A 6,462-nucleotide genomic window follows, 5' to 3' on the forward strand; every position below is an offset into this window, starting at 1 on the left:
AGGAGAATCAACCATATATGTAAAAGTAGGCGTCGAGTCGCGCGCTAAAGAGAAGAATATTAGTAGGCACCTATGCTCATTTGTTTTTGCTCTCTCTCTCTCTCTCTCTCTTTCGCTCGTTTTGTAGAAAAAGCTATCTTTTTAAAAAGTCCAAGCACGTGGATTTTAGGTCTTATGAAAAATATTAAGCTTCTTTTTATCCACAGCGCGTATATGGAAGAATTTTTCTTCCGCGTAACGCGCGCGCGCGCGCCTTTCGCTGTTCCCAGTGTTTGCACAGAAGCTTGCATATAACGCACCGACGCCGATGCAGCTGGCTAAAATCACTTATGCGGCAAAAGACTAAGCAGAAATATGTTTTCCTCGAGAGCATTGCTGATGAAAATAAAAAGAAAGAGGGGAAAAAATATGTTAAAACTTCGACTTTAAGTGCTTTTTACGTAGTAGTACAGTAATAATAATTTATGAAAATCGCCCAAAATTTTGCTAAGAAACGTTTGTCGCGTCGCTCGAGATGCTCGATCCTTATGAACGATCAAATCGTGCGGGTGGCGAGGGCATAATAAATTATTTAAAAATAATAATAATAAGTACAATAAAAATCAATGAATTATTCGGGTGAGTTTGCTCGAGCGCGTGCCTCGGCACGAGAGGGAGTAAAACTCATTTCTAGAGCGTCAATATTTGAATTAAATCTTGGCCCAGCAGCAGCAGTAGAAGCAACAGCAGCGGTGGCGGTGGTAGCGACCCTGGTAGCCGACCGAAGATTTCTGGTGGTTACTGGTTCGTAACGAGTGCGCCGCACACTTGCCGCCGCCCCCCCCCCCCCCCCCNCGCCCCCCCCCCCCCTCCCAACAAGATATAGTAGTCTTATATACGTGTAATGATTTGCCAGACACACGCTATATATAACGACAACTCGTTCTACTGGCGATGCCAGCACACGTGCTGATATATCCCAGCTGTGTCTATGTATGTACTTGCAACTATATATTCCAAATGAAATCAGCCGCGCACATTTAAACTCGAGGCGCAGCGCCACAACACCTCTCTACATACTGATGAAGAATTAGCGTTGGTGCGCACACAATGCTGCATCATATACACACGTACAGCCTTTAAATGCAAAGGGATGACTTTGGCAAACTTGCGTTATATGCACACATATACATACTCGGCTGTACATATATACTGTACGATTGCGGCTGCAGCAATGCACATCGTTCCGTAGCTTAAGCAAACCCTATTCTCCTTTCGTCGCACAGCCCGACATCCCAATCATTAGACTAATCCGCGCGAGCTTTTCAAGCAAAAGCTAATGACTTTCGCGAAACTTTAATCCATTGAGTATGGTCGGCTTGAGAATTTCATCTCTCTCTCTCTCTTTTTCTTTCTTTCTTTCTTTTTTTGTTTTCTCCTCGCGTTCGCCACTTTCACGCCAATATTTATTCGCACGCCGCTGCGGAGTCTTTCCTCGTAAGTTTTCGCTTAGAGAGAGAGAGAGAGAGAGAGAGAGAGAGAGCGAACTAGCTCTATCCCGTGCACAGCGCGCACGAGAGCCTGACCCGAGGGCATCGTCAACAATGCGTCGAAAATATGTATATATACGCAATGGACGATGCAGCATTCATACCACAGCGAAAAGTTTGCCACGCACAGAGCCAACGTACATTTGTACAGAGATACAGGGCCGAGGGCTTTTGGCTTTTATTTTCATCTGCGGAAACGCCAAGTTATACGAGCACGTGTGTGTTCGTGCGCAGTGAGCCCTACGCTTCATCGTGTGTATCTATAACACGCGCGCCAATTTATAATTGTTGTATACGATATTTTACGCATGGTTTAATCGATTATAAACTCAGATTACACGGGCGATTGAATATTTGTTTAAATAATTCGAGTTTACATCGGACACTGATTAACATATTGTGTACCGGACGGATTACGCCTGATCGAGAAATGAAAAAGTGAAATGAGCGATACGTCGACGTGTCGCGGTAATTGTGAGGATCTTTGATGAATTTTCGTATAGGAATTATTTGCCGGAAGTCGTTTCTTGAGTCTCGCTGATATTACATTCGCTTTTAAACGCAATTATCGAGAAAAAGCCAATACAATTTTCCGTCTTTTACGATTTCATTGTGACGAAGTTCGACCGAGTAGATAAAATACGCTCCAACGAAGAAATCGTGTAATTGAGTATACCGATCAAAGGAACAGTCTTTGATCGTTTATAAAAAAAAAATAATAATAATAAATAAAAGGAGGAAGATAAACATTTGTACGGCTGTTCTAATCTTGTTATTTTTTCCCGTCCTGCAAAAAGACTCGACATTTATGATATTAATTTTTAGCGAGGCAGGCTTTGTTGGAACTACGTATTAACGTGGCGAACAATCGCGAGGGTTTCAGCTGGATTCACATTCGTTTCGAAAAAATTCAGCCTAAACCGGCTTAAAATTTTGATGCATCATTTCGGCTCGAGCTTTTCCACCGGAAGCTTTGAATTTTTTAGTATGAACCGTATTGACTCGTCGGAAACCCGAACAATAACGTCTCGCAAAACACAAAAACAAGAAAATAAAATGAACAAATTGAAAATGGTCTTATATGGTAATCCTGATTACGAGTCGAACCAGTGCAATTGATAATTTTTTTTTAAAAATCATATAAAATATTAACATGTTGTCAAAATATACTCTGCAACATGAGTTTTTAAAAAAATTATATGCAGTTTATTACCAAATTCTATTGAAAGCTTGATATAAGCAGAAATTTGCCATAGCAAAAGCAGTCACGTGATCATTAACAGATAACAATCGGTTTCCATAAGCCAAACTGCGGCTTCTGCCTGCTCATATTCATCGTGATCGTCGAAATCGATTTAATTTTACGAAAACTATTGCACCCGTATCAAAATATTCTATGTTACGTCAATCACGAAATTGCACATTGAGTATTCAATCACGATAATGTGCATAATAATCTTTGCTCGAGAAAGTCGTTCAAAATGATATGCGCTCGGTATGTGCGTGAGTGTGTGCAGTGTAAAAACTAGTCGATCCGGGCGCGTCGACTGCACACATCGCAATTTTCGCCACGCCGCTCCGGTGTAACGTGTGTGAATAATAGCTGCGCGATGTAGAGGCATTATCGATTTTAATCGCTGTAAAATAAAAAGAAAAAAAAAGGTCAACTCGCGGAACGATTATTAAAAGGAGAAGACGGGGCGAGGAAAAACGATTTTTTACTTTGCAGCTTTTCAATATGCATATGGGCGCGCGAGCGAGTATATATATATGTGCAGTACTTGCAGATGATGGTCTTTTGTCTGGCAAGTTGAAGTCTGCTGCAGTGCAAGCCGCGTGTCTGTACATAGACGTTGTGTATTCCCTATAGTCAACTTTTAGCCCTCGCCTGCTGCCTCTCAGCCGTACACACACACACACACACACACACACGCGCGCGCGCGTCAATGACATCGCTGCTGCTGCCGTAGTACGCGGCACGAAAAGGAGCGCGAGAAAGTTGAGGGCTGCGAACACGTAGTATACGCGACGAGGAGCGAGAGGCGAGAGCTGACTGGAAAAGCAAACGCGCGCGCGAGATGAGAAATACACTCTCGTACATAGCGCGAATGTAAGGTTGAGCCACGCGAGCATCATCTGTGCGTTTGTTTCAGTTCGCGAGTCTGCAGCGAGAGAAAGAGATATTAGAGCAGAGATATCGTGACTATTGCAATCAGCGCGCGGCGACAAACTCGAGGCGCGCGTAGATAAACGCGTGCACGTATGGGCCAGGCTCGCGCGCATTCGGCATTATTAAGAAAGAAAAAATATGCATCTAGGCCGGTACGCAATAAAGGACCTTTTTTACGCGCGTCCATGAAGTACGCAGCAGCTTTTCCGGTCGGGGGAGCGCCGGCAATCAAACGAAGAGCGAGGAGCGTGCCGTCGCGTGACTGCCAATCACCAATGGCTCTGCTGCAGAGAGCTTCTGGACTCGAGCGATAGATTGTTTTTTTCCCTCCCTCTCTGTGGATACTCCTTGGGGAACATGTGGCAGTCACGGCTCGGTGAAGCGCCATTCCGCATACAAGTATTGTGTCCTCCGCTAGCGCAAATTAGCTCGAAATATCCTTCGTGCGAATTGCACCGGATGCAAAAACAGTATCCGGAGACGCGCGAGATATTAATTTGTGCTCTTATTCAGATTACGGCTCCTCGTCGAGCTCTCTTTCTCACTCTTAACGATCATCCTCAATGGTCTTTCTGTCAGCTCTGTGCGCGTTTATTTATTTATTTTTTTTTTACCCTCCCGCGCTCCAAATTGCATACAATTTTTTAAATGGCTGAAGCGCGTCGCGGCGCAGGCTCGTTATCGAGAACGAGTACGGCGTTTCTTCCGCGTTGGGCGCTTCGCTTTCCTTTTTTTTTTTACCCTCTTTCTTTTTTTATGAAAATGAATAGCCTCGTCGCGGTGCAACAAATGGAGGAAAAAAAAAAAAAAAAAAAAAAAGAGAGAGAAAAAAAGAGTGAGCGAAGAAGAACGAAAGCTGCGGCGCGCGCGACGGCACGAGAAGAAAAGTGGGAATCTGAAAATTCATTCTATCGAAAATTTGGGTCAAAGCGCATTAAGCGATTTCACATATTAAAATCCATTCTTGAAATAATCCCTCTTCCCGACCACCCACACACTGCAGCTAGCTCACTGCACTCGCACACGTCATGTATACGCGCACGTGCGAGTACGATGCGGAGAGCAGAGGGAAAAAAATTCGCGCGCGCGTCGAGCTATTAAGAGTACAGTATCGAAGAGTCTCGGTGAATTGTACGTGGAAAGGAGGGAACGAGCGAGCAAGAGAGAGAGAGAGAGAGAGAAAGAAAGAGAGAAAGAGCAGCTAGCTATAGCTGCACGCACACGGAAAAGCCATTTTCTCGTCGATAAATCCGTGACACTTTTTTCCCCGCATTGACTCCCAGCCCCGCGATCTGTATTAGGTATATGACGGTGGTCGTGTGGAAGTGTGTAAACGTCGGCTGCTGGCCTCTCTTGAGTCCATAACACGAAGAAAAGAGAAAAGAGAATCAATCGCGCGAGCCATCGATCTTGGCCGGCGACGTATAGAGGTAAGGTTTCTATAGGTAGCGGAGCACGTGGCCAAGGGAAGCTGCGGGGCTGCTAAACTGGAGCAAATTCGTTGGCCGATACGGGCCGTGCCTCTACAGGCGCTGCGAAATCGATCTCGTTACGCGTTCTGTCATTTTTCTTTCGATCGTAGGGTTTCGCGATGGAACAACAAACGCAGCTCAACGGTCTCGAAACACGAAGCAGGATTAGATTTTGCGCGAGGAGCGCTATTGCTTCGTTACGTATTCACTATCTCGATGCGGCGCGGGAGGGCTACGTACCGTAAGCGTTACGAAGATGTCGCTGGCGATGAATGCTGGTTGAGTCGCGATCGCGACGGAAAAAGAGGCGCTTCCTAGAGGCAATTCCTTGGAAAACTGCGAACGCGAATCCCGCCGATAGGATGGAAGAGTTGAAAATTCAGTTGGAAGTTGCGTTTGCCGCGAGCTCATGGTCCATACGGGACTCGATCGCGCGTATACGACTTCCTCGAGCGTTTGCGCGCTGTTATTGAACGGCGCGATCCAAGAAGATCGCGGAGTTTTCGTGCGTCTGTTATCCATCGGTCGCTGCTGGCGAATACATATAACTATACGCTGATTTCATTATACAAGGTATACACGGGGTGATCCTCATATAGGATCGTGTACAACGAGGCGCGACGAGCGGCGCCATCTGCTAGGCCTCGGGTGCAAGCTCGCGAGCGACGCGATGCATATAGGTATCGTGCGCTTGCATGTGTGTGTTATACGACGCGTCGCGTATACATAGCCGTCGCTCCATCTCTCTTTCTCTCGCGAGAGCCCATGCATCATGCCGCTGAGTATATCTGTGACCGGGAGCGACTGCCAGAGCGAGAGGGATGTACACCCTTTTGGCTGCGGGGCTATACCTATATATTTGAACGTGGGCGACCTCTGTATACTGTGCTACTGCTGCTGCCACCGTTCGCCACGTTTTCTCTCTCTCTCTCGCGCACTCTCGTTGCCCACACAGATGCTCGAGGCTGGAACGAGCTGCTGCTGCGCGCCTGCCAGTGTAGCAGTCGACGACGGTAGCAAAAAAGGCGCTCGCGCGCCTCTGCGATCCAGCATCTCTATACGTGCAACCGTATACCTATCCTCGTCTCTCTCTTTTTTTCCATCTCTCTTTCTTTTTCTCTCGCTCGGTCTCGTTGGCACGCGATCCCCTCAGAGCACATTTCGATTTTTTGTTCGTCATCCGATTGTCAACGCGAGTGGTATAATTCATAAATAGCGCGGATCGAGCGAGTCGAGTCGAATCGGAGTCTGGCGCGCGCCACTAGCGCACCGCTCGCTCGCTCGCAATAAT

Source organism: Trichogramma pretiosum, unplaced genomic scaffold, assembly GCF_000599845.2.
Source record: "Trichogramma pretiosum strain Unisexual culture from Peru unplaced genomic scaffold, Tpre_2.0 scaffold3, whole genome shotgun sequence".
In the NCBI taxonomy this organism is placed as follows: domain Eukaryota; kingdom Metazoa; phylum Arthropoda; class Insecta; order Hymenoptera; family Trichogrammatidae; genus Trichogramma; species Trichogramma pretiosum.